General features: G+C 48.7%; 1 protein-coding gene across 1 annotated transcript in view; it reads right to left on the reverse strand.

Moving 5' to 3' along the window:
* ASZ1 (ankyrin repeat, SAM and basic leucine zipper domain containing 1) overlaps window positions 1–15,135 on the reverse strand; it is a 1,750,578-nt gene that overhangs the window by 1,673,645 nt on the left and 61,798 nt on the right. The gene's annotated exons all lie outside the window — the stretch shown is intronic.

The raw sequence follows: 15,135 nt of genomic DNA on the forward strand, positions 1-15,135 counted from the left end.
GCCGCTGGTCCCCGGGAAACGGCCCCGACCGGTGGTGGCCAGGCTGCTGCACTACAAAGACAGGGACTTCTTGTTAAACAAGGTCCAGACTGTGGGTCCTATACAGTGGGCAACAGTAAGGTGACACTATTCCCGGATTACACACTCGAGGTGCAGCACCGCCGTGCATCATTTGTGGCAGTCAAAAGAGCACTCGGGACGAGGGCCTTCAATACTCCTTGATGTTCCTGGCAAGCCTAAAGATCACTATGGATGAGAAGACTTTTTTCCACAGCAGCCCTGAGGAGGCCTGGGACTGGTTGGAGATGTATAAAGCAGGGGAAGCAGGGCGTGGAGCGAACACTCTCACGGAGGGACCAAAGCCACGCAGATCTCTGAGCATCCGGTGATGCCAGCCTGCAGCTCTGAGCATCCGGTGATGCCAGCCTGCAGCTCAGAAGCCTACGGTGACAGACGGAGAAAGAACGCACTGCCACCTTGCAGTCTGTCACGGCCATTTCGAGAGAGAGGATAGGGCTGCATCTCTGGAGGAGGCAGAGTCGGAAAAGGGGACTCTAGAAACGGACAATGAACAATCGGACACAGGAAGCGTGCAATTGCCACACGTGACGGCTCGGACTGAGGATGAGATTGTGGATTGGATGGGTAGCACTGCGGCTCGCCAAGCAAGGGCTGAGAAGTAGGCAGAGAGTTGGTTCCGGCCTGCGGGGGTCTCCCCTAGACTTGGTTGATTGGTGACTGGTTACTGATGGTTGGAGGGGCCGGCAAGGTCGGCTGAGTACAATTTTAGGTGATCCCGCTACATTGTAGCCTGGAAGGGGGCTGGCTAGTTGTCATGGGGGTTGATCGCAGGATGATGGCACGCTAGGAGGTCGACCCTCTGAAGCTTAGGGCACACCCCCCTAATTTTGTGTGGGTATAGCTCCTTGGGATGTTTCTTGAAGGAGCAGTTTGAGCATAAGTTTGGATGGGTAGTAGCATTGTAGCGCCTGTTCTGGGAGGAGGGGGGGCGGGGGGGGAGGGTTTTGGGGTTGGTGGTGGTAGTTAGAACAACCGGTGTGTTACTAAGTGAGGAGTGTGTGCACCAAATGGGGACGTTACATGATCTGAAATGTATTACCTGGAATGTACGGGGGCTCCATACGATGCAGCGGCGTCACAAGGTGCATGCTTATCTGGTGCGGCGGAGGACACGCATAGCCTTACTCCAAGAGACACATATTAACCGATCGGAGAGGTTTGCACTGAAATGTATATGGAGGGAGCAATTGTTTTACATTACTTATTTAACTTTTGCTTGGGGTGCTTTGATACGAGTCAGAGCAGGTGTCCCTTTCCAACCGACACAACAATTGGTGGACCCAGAGGTAAGGTTTGTAGTGGTGCTGGGGCACCTCAGTGGGGTGGAAGTGATGCTATGTAGCATATATATGCCCTCAATGTGGATCAGATCTCTTTCTTTGACCGTCTATCAGGGAGCCTGGCGCCGTACGAGACTAGTTTGGTAATAATGAGAAAGTCCTTTAATTCAATTGTAGATGTGGAGATGGATAGGTCCCACTGCCCGCTTGCGGACGCCCCAGTACATAGACTCTCCAGGGCAAGAAGCGCATAGCAGAATAAATGGGGGTTGGTGGATACGTGGCGGGAACATCACTTAGAGGAGCGGGATTATTCTTATTATTCAGGCCTCCATGATCTGCATGTGCGGCTTGATGAGATATTGTGTACCCCTGAAGTCCATTCTAAGGTAATAGATAGTGAATACTTGACTAGGACGATATCGGATCATAACCCGCTATTAGTGCGGATACGGTGGGTCCGAGAAAGAGCTAGTGCGGATACGGTGGGTCCGAGAGAGAGCTGTGATTCCGACCTGGCGACTCCGGCCGGAGGCTCTGGAGGACCCGGTTTTCTGCGAAGACCTGGGGACGGGTGTTAGTCAGTATTTTGACGAAAGCGAGGGGACGGCAACGTCGGCGGCAGTCTAGTGAGATGCATTTAAGGTGGTAGTCCGGGGCTTCTGTATTGGCAAAATGACGGGGGTAAGAAAAATATTGTTGACAGACCTAAAGACAGCAGAGCGCCAGTTGTGAGGAGCCGAGAGAGCCCAGCCTGGGGACCAGGGAGCACAGCGCGAGGTCTTGGAGGCTGAGGAGCAGCGGCGGTACAGGTGGTAAAACTGCGTTCCTTTGAGCACAGGTCCTACGGAGCAAGGATGCACACAGAGGGGAATAAATCAAGCGCTTTTCTGGCTTGGTTGGCTAATCCGAATCCCAGGGGAACACTAATACTGGGACGGCCGGCCCCTAGAGGACAAAATAGTATGCACGCAACAAGAGATAAATAGTTTATTTTCAGATGATACTGACCTTTACCGTAGCAAATTGAGTCAGGGCGCTGACGACATAGGGGAGTACCTCGCTGACCTGGCCTTGCCACGCTTGGAGAAAGAGCACGAAGATTCGCTAGGGCGTGTGATCACGATCGGAGAAATCAGGAGTGCATTCAAGCATGTGTCGCGTAATAAAACGCCTGGGGTAGATAGCCTACCAATAGAATTATATTCCACGTATGTGGATCGCTTGGCTCCACCCCTGCAAGCGATATATCAGGAGGCACGGAAGTTACCGGTAACCACTCGGGAGGCAATTATTGTCCCCCTCCTGAAACCGGCGAGGGAACCCTTTGACATGGCGGTGTATCGCCCACTCTCAATGTTGACCACCAATTACAAAATTTTGAGTAGGATCCTTGCGTCTTGGCCACTCCCGTACATGTCGCAGCTAGTCTATCGGGACCAGGCGGGTTTTATTCCCAGCCGGAACAAGTCTATTAATGTGCGGCAACTACTTCGAATTTTGGAAGAGGACCACAGTTTGCCGCCTACCGCAATGGTTCTCTCGGTCGACATCGAGATGGTCTTTGATAGCCTAGAGTGGTCGTTTCATTTCCAGGTCATGCGAGTAATGGGTTTGGGAGAAGAATTTGTGGGCTGGACCTAGATTCTATACAACTCAGCGACGGGCCGAGTGCGGACGGGAACAACGGTCTCATCGCCCTGTTTAGTGGGGCAAGGAACGCTACAAGGTTGCTCACTATCTCCACTGCTGTTCGTTCTTGCGATTGAGCCATTGGCCGCGCGAGCCAGGTCAGGTAGGCATTATGTCGTCACGCGGGGACATGCAGTATATCTCGCTTTAAGCGGATGATCTGCTCCTGTTTCTGGCCGCCCCATGAGGGGTCCTGTCGGAAGCGACAACGCTCATACGAAGGTTCGGTGTGGTCTCTGGGCTCCGAGTGAACTGGGCAAAGACTTGCTTGTTCCCAGTATATCAGGCGATGGAGAATCATGGTCACCTGGATGGAATAAGATGGGAACCACACTGCTTGCCTTATTTACGGACTAATATCTATCATAAGCAGGAGGGTAATGTGAGCAGAGCGGTGCGAGGGATCAAAGGGAGCATGGCATTTTGGGATACGCTGCAGTTATCAGTGGCAGGCCGAGTGGCACTTTTGAACATGGTAGCACTGCCTAGGCTGCTATATTATTTCAGGATGCTCCCGATCTGGATTCCAGGCTCGGTGTTCAGGATGCTCCGGTCCATGACGGGGGGAAGGGGGTTGTGGGGGAGCAGTAAACGGCGACTAGCACTGACCATGATGATGCGACCCCAGGCTGAGGGCGGTCCCAGACTTTGAACTGTATTATCTGGATGCTCAATTACAGTGGCTTACCCAAGCGGCGGCTAGGGAGTTCAGGGGCCCAGATGGACCGATGGATCCCATGCCATGTTTTATCATTTGATGTCCTTTGTCAGCGGATGCGAATCAGCTCGTTAACCGACGAAGAGCTAGCACTGAGATCATGCTGGAACCGAAGCCTGCGCAGAGGTGTGGTCTCATCCATATGCCCCGGAGATTCCTTTGGACATGTGCACGGCCCTCCCGCACGGGGGGGATGGTCAGCGCTAGCCATATGGGAGGAGTGGGGATTGCAAATGATTGGGGACTTCTACGAGGAGGGAGTCCTTTTGCCTAATCAGGCATTGCAAGATAGATCTGATCTACCCAGTGGCGATTTCTTACTGAACGCAGCCCTAGTGTCAGAGGTCCAACAGCATTGGGGAGGAGGGTTATCGGAACCACAGACTTCTTTAACATGTCAATATGTTGTAATGGCAACAGGGACAGCCAAAGCTATAATGTGCTTATATAGGCAAATGGTGGAAGAGGGACTGCAGTCGCTAAGACAATTGCAAGGGAGGTGGGAAGCAGACCTGGGTAAAGACATTCCGGAAACATGGGCTAAGATCGTGGAAAGGGCGTGGAAGAGCACGCACAATGCTTGTTTCCAACTTCTTCATTTCTATATATTACATATTGCGTATTCAACTCCAGCACGGATAAATATTTTAACGTGGATACAGCCCGATGTCCCCGTTGCCAATCGGACGCAGCTGACTTTCTTCATATGATGTGGAGTTGGCTGCAGCTAGGAACGTATTGGGAGGAGGTGGTTGATGTACTGTGCGGAGTGACGTATAAGGCAGTTCGAACCAGACATGGGAGCATGCATGTTACACTGGTTTCCCACACGGCACAGACGAAAGTCACAAGTAAGTTCTTCAACCTGGGGTTGCTGCTAGCCAAGAGGGAATTACTGAGGCAATGGAAAGCCAGGCAAGGACCCATCATTGAGCGTTGGAGGGTGAGGTTCACTACTTGGGTGGCTAGTGAGAGTGTGATTCTGTTCCAGCAGGCTAGGACAGCTAAGAATGAGAAGGCACTGGAAACCGCGAAGGCATGGGAAGCTCTGGTCGCGTTGCGCACGTTGCCTGAACCAGACTTTGATAATGAATCACTGGATGTAGCGCTGGGTACTCCCCAGATTGACAGCTTATAACAGGGCTCTTGTAGTTAAGGGGGACAATGTTGTGGATTTACAGATGACCTAGGCCAGGTTGCCATTAAGGGGGAGTAAAAGAGCTACATAACCTTGGAAAGTTACCAAAAGTGATAATTCTTTGTTCATGTTAACCAGAACACACCGGTTGCCATAATGAGGTAATCGACCTGTATGCAATAGTTCATTGATGCCAATTGTGGGGGGGTATGTTATTATACTTGTTGTATAACTAAAAAATAAAGTTAAAAAAAAAAAAACAGAACACACCGGTGGGTAGCAATGCCTGCTGGCGGACTACTCATATTGTATTGCATTATAATTATTCGAAAAAAAAACAATTAAGATTTTGGGGGGGGAACAACTTAGTGGGATAGGCTTGCTCAGATGCAAGGCAACTCAATTTAAATTTGGTTTTGATCTCTATAAGCATACACTATAAGCTACAGAGAACTGAATTGATCCGATCAAAGATTCTTCATAGGAGAAAAGTCTATTTGTAGGATATAAACGCTCAGAGGGGCAGGAGCACGGATAGTGGCAACCCAGCAGTATTGCACTGCCAAAGTCCAAGCAGAGGTTCATCAATGGACAGACTGCAGTTCTCAAGTATTTATGTGCGAAGAGATGTTCAATATTTTCGCTTCTTGTACCTCAAACTTAAACCAATTCCTGAAGTTAACCCAATCCCTTATACCCACTCTAAATATTTCTCCAAGCCTAATCCTAAACGTTATCCCTAATCAGTCCACTTAGCCTAGATTATCCATAGATTAGATTACATTTTATAAAGCGCAATGGTTACTCCAACAGAGTGTCCCCATGCGAAAACATCTCAGACAATGACCACAGAAACCCTACCCCCAAGGAACCTATGGCCCTAGCATACACAATCAATTCACAAGCCGGAGCGCTTAACACCAATCTCCCGGGAATGACTAAAAAACTAGGTTTCACGTTTTTTACGAAACATTACCTCAGATGGCTACATCCTCAATTCCATAGGTAGGTTATTCCAGGCCTTAGCCGCGAGGAAACCAAAGGATCTACCTCCCAAACCTGCCTTTTGAACTTTTGGCACTACCAACTTAGCAGTGCCCGTAGATCTAACATTTCGAGTAGGTCTGTAAGTAGCAGGCGCAGGTACCTTGGCCCTTTCTCATTGAAAACCCTGTGGCAGAAACACAAAGCCTTGAAAGCAATTCTGGCCTGTACTGGTAGCCAGTGTAATTCCCTCAAGAATGCTCCCACCGATGCACCCATCGGAATATTCAATATCAACCATGCAGCTGCATTTGGACCATCCGTAGAATAATTAAGTTACTTTTTGTAACCACTAGAAAGACGACGTTGCAGTAATTCAGACAAGTTGTAACCAGGGCTTGCATGATGGTCTTTTTGGCACATTATGGTAGTAATGTCCAAAATTTTACGCAGGATTCTTAAAATGCCAATGCATGCTTGTGCCACAGCTGATATCTATTCTGCAAACAATAAGGTGTTGTCAAACCATACTCCAAAACGTTTTATCTTAGACTTGGGAGTCGGAGTTGGTCGTAGTTCCTCCGGCCACCACAAGTGTGACCAGATGGAGGGCTGTTGGTCAACCACGATCACCTCCATCTTTCCTGCATTTAATTGCAGACAGCTGAACTTCATCTAGCTCGCAAGATCACTCAGGCATATGACACCAGTTTCACCCCATGTTTCAAAACAATATCTGCCAGTGGACGCATGTACACATTAAATAAAGCTTGTCTATGGGGAGAGCCCTGTGGTACTCCTTGAGACAGACCATATCTTGGACTTAAAAGGATGTTGCACGACCTGGAAGGATCCATTCTGCAGGAATTGCTCGATCCATTCCCATGTCTTCCCTCTGACACCAGCCTCCCACAGACGCTCCAAAAGAAGACCGTGGGAGACTGTATCAAACGCCGCACTCAGTTCCAGCAATATCAGTGCTGCCGTCCTTTCCTCGTCCGCCACTATTTTCAGCACTTCGGAAGCCAGGAGTAAGGTCGATTCAGTGCTATGAAATGCCCTAAATCCAGACTGAGTTTTGTGGAGAATTTGTTTTTCTTCCATGAACTTAGTCAATTGGATATTTAGAAATTTTTCTGCAATTTTTGCAAAATAAGGAAGCAGCGATACAGGTCTCAAATTGTCTGGGATCGCCGGATCCAAAGATTGTTTCTTTAGTAATGTCACCACCATTGCGTGTTTCCAATTGCTTGGAACCTGCCCTGAGCTGAACTAAATCTTCAGCAGATTAGTAAGCACCAGCGCAATAGCTTCCATCCCTCGCAATACCATATAAGGAGGAATAGTATCCAAGGGGAGCCTGATTTGACTACTGACATGAGTTGTAATACATCACTTTCCTCTGGAGGATGAAAAGTAAAGCTTCCCTCACCCAATGTTCCACTTTTTGGTGGGGCAAAGATATCGTTTCTGCTGGTCTCTGGGAAGGTAGCATATATTTTCTTAGCTTTCCCAGGAAAAAAAAATATATACTTTATTACAGTAGTCTGCAGATGGAGGCAATACTGCTGTGACGCGCTCTACGGCAGTGAGTTGCTTGACAATACTAAAGATGTTCTTTGGGGTGTTTTTTGCAGTTTCAATTTTCTCAGTGAAAAAGTCCCTACGAATTCTCCTGAGTTGTGATAAAACTGGAGTGCTTCCAAATATTTTAACATCTCAGTCTGATAATTCACCCTCCAACAACGGTCAAGGCGTTTGCATTCAGTTTTTTTTGTCAAAAATATGTTTATTGGATTTTATTATAGACCACAAGCAAAATTGCATCATCACTTAGTCCCACGCAGGGGAGCAAAATGCCTCAGCAGAAGGATAACATCGTAAATAGTGCATTGAACACTAAGCAGCCTCCCTTTCTCCAGGCATCAAACGGTCCTTCGTACTGGGCCGGTGGGAAGGCTAGAGTAAAGTAGGTTGGAGTAAACGGGGATGGGAATGAAGTCCACCTATCGTCGCCTGAAACAGAGTCCCATACTTTCAGAGTGGTGCGTGCGGGGGTACTAATATAGGTGTTCTGGGGTCTATCCTTACGAGGTCGCCATACCAAATCCCAAATGGTTCGTCCCGTCACGCTGCGGTCCATATGGAGCCAGTGTTTCTTGGATTCTTGCTGGGACCATTCAACTAGGACCCTCAACTGTGCCGCTTTATAATATAAAAGGATATCTGGAAGACCAACTCCTTTCTCAGCACGAGAGCGGCGCAGCAGAGAGTAAGAGAAGCAAGCTCGTCCACCCTGCCAGATAAAGCGTAATATCATGGCCTTCACCTTCAGAAAGAAATCACGCTCCAGCTCAATAGGTAAAGCTTGAAATAGATAGAGAAGCTTGGGCAAGAGTGTCATCTTTACTGCATGTATGCACCCCAACCATGATAGGAAGAGAGGCTTACAATTGGTGAGTGCAGCCTGAATGCGCGTGAGAATGGGCGGAAAGTTGGCAACGTATAATCCCTCAAGTCTTGGTGTAAATTGGACCCCCAGGTATTGGATGGAGGAGGCAGCCCTGGAGAGCAGGGTGAGGGACTGAAGCCTAAGAGCCTCCCCCGGTTAGAGGGTGAGATTAAGTATGAACAATTTGCAGAGTTTGATTTTGAACCCGGACACTAATTCGAAGCATTCGAGTTCCGATTGTAGACTCAGAAGGGACGTCTCAGGTTCGGACAGGGACAAGAAAATATGGTCTATAAATAGGGATATTTTGTGGGATTCCCCTGTGAACGGGATGCCCTGAATATCTGGTTGTTATGGACCGCTAAGACTAAGGGTTCAATGCGGAGCGCAAAAAGTAAAGGAGAGAGGGGACAACCCTGCTTTGTGCCTCTTGAGTGTAGAAAGGAAGGCGATTGTATCCCGTAACCCACAACTCTGGAGCTAGGAAGACGATAGTTAACCCTTACCATGTTTATAAATTTAGACGAAAAGCCAAATGCTGGGAGTGTGCTGAATAGAAAGGACCAGTCCACCCTATCAAAGGCTTTCTCGGCATCTAAGCCTACTAAGACCGCAGGGATTCGGCGTCTATTGAATTTCTATATTAAGTGTATGATTCTACGGATATTATCATGAGTTTGACGTCCTTTGATAAACCCAAATTGGTCTGGGTGAATGAGGTCGGGCATGAGGTTGTTTAGGCGCTTGGCAATGATGGAAGAGTATAGCTTGGCGTCAAGATTCAATAGTGCTATTGGTCTGTATGAGGCGCAGCGTTGGGGATCCTTCCCGGGCTTAGGGATCACGGAGATCAATGCCTCGGACATAGTGCCGGGAGGTAGCTCTTTCCTCCGCCATCCTATTAAAAAAACGCACAAGATAGGGGGAAAGGTCAGGGGCAAAAGTCTTGTAAAACAGAGCTGTGTAGCTATCTGGCCCAGAAGCATTGTGAGGTTTTAAGCTTTTGATGGCCCAGGTGACATCTTCTAAGGTGATAGACGCGGAGAGCAGGTCATTCCAGGCTGCAGACCCCTCGGGCAGAGGTAATGATTGAAGGTATGTCTGCTGTGCCTCCATATCTAAAGAGTCCCCGGTGTGGAGGTCCTCATAAAAGGACCTGAAGAGTGCATCTTTATCTTCGTCCTTATGCGTAACTTCCACGTGGGGCCTAAAATCCCTCCTATGTACTCCCTTTTATCCTTTAATTGTCTGGCAAGATGTTTACCAATTTTATTGCCCTGGCTGTAGGATAACTGTCGCAATTTAAGAAGTGTAAATTCTTCCCTGTTGTAGATGGCCCGGATTTACCTCTGAACGCCGTAAGGTTGCGTAGCGTTTGCCTGGTGGGGTTGGCTTTATGTTGAAGTTCAAGCGTAGTCAGCTCGGACTCCCAACACTTCTTTCTCGTGTGCCCGCTGCCTATTTAATGCAGGGTTATGGGCAAAAGACTCCCCCCGGGTGACCGCTTTCAGTTTATCCCAGGTGGTAAAGTCAGAGGTATCTTCGGGATTGTTAGCTTTAAAAAGATTCAGTGATGTCGGTTCGTAGTTTGGTGCTGGATTCTTTGTCACGAATGAGCAATGATGGAAAGTACCCTCTTGGAGTGGTTGAGGCATTTTCAGACCACTTAAGACAAACAGTGTATAAACAAGGATCGGATACTGAGAGTGGAAAAATCTTAGCGTCTAGTAAGGTACCCTGTAAAGATTGGCTGAGGAAGATGTAGTCTATTCGAGAGTATGTACGATAAACATGTGAGTAAAACGTGTAATCTCGTGACTGTGGGTGGGAGGTACAACATTGTTGTACCTCCCCGGAGAAGGAGCCCATAGACAATTGTTGCGTATGGGTACTGTCCAGGTCCTTGTGCCAAATTAGATTAAAGTCACCCATAAGGATCAGTGGCCCTTCCGGAAAGTCGGTTATTTTCCACAGGCAAGAACATAGGAAAGTCGCTTGGCCATTATTTGGGGCATATAACGCCGCAAAAGTACACATTTTCCCTTTTAAATGACCCTTTATCATAATCCAACGCCCATCCCTGTCACTCTGAACCCCCAAAGGCCAAAATTGCGTGGAAGAAAATGGCTACCCCTCTGTGTTTCGTAAGGGCCTAAGACCTGTAAATTAGTGGAAAGTGCTTGTGTCTGAGGCGGAGGTCTTCTGCTCTAGCCAGGTGCGTCTCTTGGAGACCACAATGTCAAGGTGGTGGTCTATAATGTATTTCCACACTTTGTGGTGCTTTTGTGGGGAGTGAAGACCCTTAACATTCCAGGTGCCAATGACAATCGGCATTATGTCACACCTAAGGGACTACACCCAACCTCCATGCCAAGATAGCCCAATGTACCCCCCCCCCCTCGCCTCCCCACACCACCGCATAAAACCGGAGCTTACTAACATGATCAACCCTCATCTTTGCAAGTCTCATAGTGGTCTTAGTAAAAAAAGCCGCCACCACCACCCCCAAACCCACCCAAAAATACCCTAAAAAACAAGAAGTAGAAAACAAAGAGAACACTCGAACTGGCTCATCCGCCCTCTACGGGGTCCAGACGACCCCTCGAAGACCAGGTGGGACATCAGGTCCGAGGACCCCATCCACGCCCGTCTCGACAATAGCATAACCAAAATAGTGCAGTTTCCTAGAAGGATGCAGATATTAAAAACAGCAAACCAGACCCATCGCAAGCCCATGCCCAAAGGAACATAACAAGAAAACCAGTCCCATACATGAATGTAGCAGACAGCAACAGCTTAAGACCCAGGTCGTACCAAAAGACAGTAGAGTTTCCGCTCGGCAACCCACCGGGGCAGTGGCCCAGGGATATCAGACAATGGCTCCTCACATGCAACACCCCTGCCTGTCACTGCCAAAAAGCCTCTGCGCCCAGAAAAGTATTGAAATCGGTAGTAGTGTTCAGAGGGCCCCTCATAGCTATAGCCAGCATGTAAATCAGACAAAAAGAAAAAACAGCAGTCTTACGTAGAAGGCCTCCAATGATCACGACACCTCACCCTGTATTAGGGAGTGTCCAATGATGCATACACAGGGGCTGCGGCCGGGCATAAGGAATGCCAGTCCCAGCTCTCCCGGTAGATGCAGGCCCCCGACGCGTAACCCCTGGCCAGTCGAGGATCCTCAGCCAGAACGGCATGCAAGCCATAGATTGCAGGGTTCAACCAAGGAGCGGTCCCATAAGCGTTCAGCATCTCCCTCTACGCGACCAGGCTGAGGTCGACGAGACTCTCTTGGCACCCTCACCAGACCCGCCTGAGCCAGAGCCTCCTCCTCTCGAGGAAATGCCTAGCAGATCCAGTCCTTCCTGAAGGTCTGTGACATGTCATCGCTTGTTCTGGAATTCTAAGCGGAGCCCAAAGGGGTAGGTCCATCTGTATATAATATTGTCATTGCAGAGCTTAGTGGTAATGGGTCTCAGCTGCTGTCTCCGAGCCAGAGTCGAGGGTGCGACATCCTGATAAATGGTACAAGAGTGCTCTTGGAACGCAATGGACTCTCTGGCCCTAGCCGCCTGTAGAACTGCCTCCTTCACCTTATATGAGTGAAATTTAGCCAAGACATTGTGCCGCCTTTTCTCCTCTCCCTGTTGCAGAGACCCCACTCAATGGACTCTGTCCAATTTTATTTTGACTGTATGTGGGGACAATCTCGGAGAAGAGGCATATCACGAATGCCTCCAGGAACGGCCCTTCCGCACCTTCTTCCATGTCTCTGATGCGTATATTCTCCCTTCTAGTCCTGTTCTCTAGGACCTCTGCCTTGAGTTGCAATTGGAGTAATTGCTCCTTGAGAGAACGCACATCCTCCCAGAATTCGGTAGAGAGTCGCTCTTGCTCCTGCTGCTGAGTGTCAAGGTCAAAGACCCTAGTGCCTACGGAGTCCACGTCTTGTTGCAGGGAGGATAAACGATCTGTCAGGTCAGACCACAATTGGTCAATGGAGGATTTGATGTCTTGGCCAATGTCCTTGCGCAATTCGGTTTTGAAATCTTTAAACATGGATAGAAGATCCACTTTCGTAAGGGCCATTGTTTCGCCACTTGCATCTGCCCGCAGCGTTGATCGCTTTTCTGCAGACGAGAAAAAAATCTGAGACCTTGTTGGGAGTCTTGGCCGTTGCCTTCTTAGGCAGCATAGAGCATCCCCTCCAGAATTGAGTTGACGCAAGTGAATTCGTGGCACCAGTGTCAGGTTGGAGAGTGTCCGTGGGCAGCAATTCGTGGGACAGCCTTCTTATCACGCTGTCTCGCACCGCCGGACCCCCTTATAAAATCAGCCAAATCGCCTCCAGGGAGACAGCACACCGCCGCGTGGAGGCAGTGGGGTAAAGTATACATTCCGCTCCTGTGGAGGCATTTACAGGGTCGCTCTTGTGGGTCACCGCTGCAGTGACGGCTTGAGGGCGACAGCTCGCAATGGGGACGGCTCCAGGCCAGAGCACATCGATCCTCTAAGAGGGGGAGGGGCAGTGGCCCAGGGATATCAGACAATGGCTCCTCACATGCAACACCCCTGCCTGTCACTGCCAAAAAGCCTCTGCGCCCAGAAAAGTATTGAAATCGGTAGTAGTGTTCAGAGGGCCCCTCAGCTATAGCCAGCATGTAAATCCAGGCAGCAGGCACTGGGCGCGGAGATTCACCGCCAGGAAATGCCGCGCGGCCGCCATCTTAGAGTCAGGCACTCACGGGAGAAAGATAGGTATCGGTTGCGCTGTCCAGCGCTAAAACTGCCAAAGTTGCCCCCAGATTTTGCATCACTTGCCTCCTGTGTCGTAGTGCAGTTGCTGGGTCCTATGCTCTCAGCAGCGACATGCCATCGGGAGGCGCCGCACTGGCCAAGTCGCCATTTTGATCCAGTGCGTCTTCAGCCGAGTATGCAGCGGAGTAAAAAAAAAAGCCTGTTTTCGGGATGCTTCACCTACGCCGCCTCTCTCCGCTGATGCCTCATAGAGATGCACCTCTCACGCCATCGTTTGTGTCAGGTAAGGGTTGCTGAAACCGCCGCAATAGGTGCCGAGACCGCGCGTGGACCGGGAGCCGAGACGGGTCACGACTGTTCGGCCATCTTGCCCGACCATGCCCCCTGCATTCAGTTTTAAGCAGTGCCAATTCCTCTGCAAACCATTCCGGTGAAGGACGTTGGCGGGCACTCTAGCAGGGTTTCAGCGGTATTAAAGAATCCACTGCCTCCTTGATCCCAAAAGACACTTGTTTGTCTGCTATCTGGGTGTCGGCCACTAATTCCGGTGTGCTTGAGGCCAATTTGTCCCTGAAAGAGTAGTGAGTGAGTAACACCTATTTCCGGGTCCTTATGGCCTCTGGCCACTCTCTCAAATTGCTAGAGACCTTTCTAGGATTCACAATCCTAAATGGGAGGATCGAATGATCATACCAGACTATAGGCACCGGTGGCAACGGTTCCACTGGAGTGCTCTTTAAAAAAATATTATCTAAAATATGGCCCTTAATGTGCATGGAGGTATGAACTAGCTGTTCTAGAACAAAGGCCTTTAGTCCCATTGTCATTTCAGCAATTTCTCGATTTTCTTTGTTATTCAAATGTAAGCTCAAGTTCCCTAAGATTAGCAAATTGGGGTAGGGAATAGCATAAGGGGCATACTGTCTTGGCCAACTCGTTAATAGACGTTCTAGCCGGGCCCAGAGATCTGTAAATGAGGAGACCCACGACTGACCACTCGCTATTAAGAGACATATTAAAAAGGGACGCTTCGCAACCAGACATCATCAGTTTAGACATTTCTATCTGGTATTCTTTCTTAAAAATCACCGCTAGCCCCCCACCCCTCTGTCCGAATCTGTCAACCCTCAAAATAGCATTATCCTTCAGGCAATGCTTCCAGGATATCAGGTGCTGATTGTTCATGGAGCCATGGTTCCACTAAAAATAACCCTGCTGGCTTTTGATCAATTAATAAACCATGAATTTCATGGCTATGTTTACTAAAATACCTGCAGTTCAGAGACAGACAGACAGTACAGACTAATTTACAGATTTCAATACCCCCATTCTTCCCTTTATCAGCAACTGCCGTAAACAGAAAGTTACATTTCCTACAACCATTCATTTCTGAACCCACTGTGATGGAATGAAAACAGTCTTTGTCAACTGAATTCCTAATAGCCAGAATCTCTGCTGAAGAGTAGTAAACTGTGTCCCTTCAAAAAGAACCAGGGGTCCTGGCCCCTGGTGCCAGCGGGAGCAGACTGGCTTGCCTTTGGCGCGCCCGACTTGGCAAGTAATTAAATAGTGTGTCGGCTGGGAACATTAGATCCATCACATCATACTTTAACCCCAACATACTTTAACCCTACACCTAATCCTAATCTATTATGCTTTTATTCATTTTTTATTTGGCATCTACTTTTCTGTTACTCAACTTCTTGAAATCTAATTTCTTACACTCAACCATACAAGGAGTAAAGTGATTATGATTTATCTCAAACCAGAATTCACTTGTTTCCAGTCAATAGCCAAGAGCATTTAACTCCAATTTGTTGGTGTTCAGTTTCTTGTGGGCACTGGACATCCAAACATACATCACAGTATGGCAGTCTTTCAGACGATCAAAATCAGTCAGATCATATTCTGAAAAAGAATCATGAATCCCTCGTGTGTAGGTGGATTTTGGCTCCTTTGTTGGCCAGAATGATTCTAAAGGGCTGCCTCTAAAGACTGAACTTTGCTCTCTATGATAATGTCATCTCGGAAC

This window comes from Lissotriton vulgaris, chromosome 1_1 (genome assembly GCF_964263255.1).
Source record: "Lissotriton vulgaris chromosome 1_1, aLisVul1.2, whole genome shotgun sequence".
Lineage (NCBI taxonomy): Eukaryota > Metazoa > Chordata > Amphibia > Caudata > Salamandridae > Lissotriton > Lissotriton vulgaris.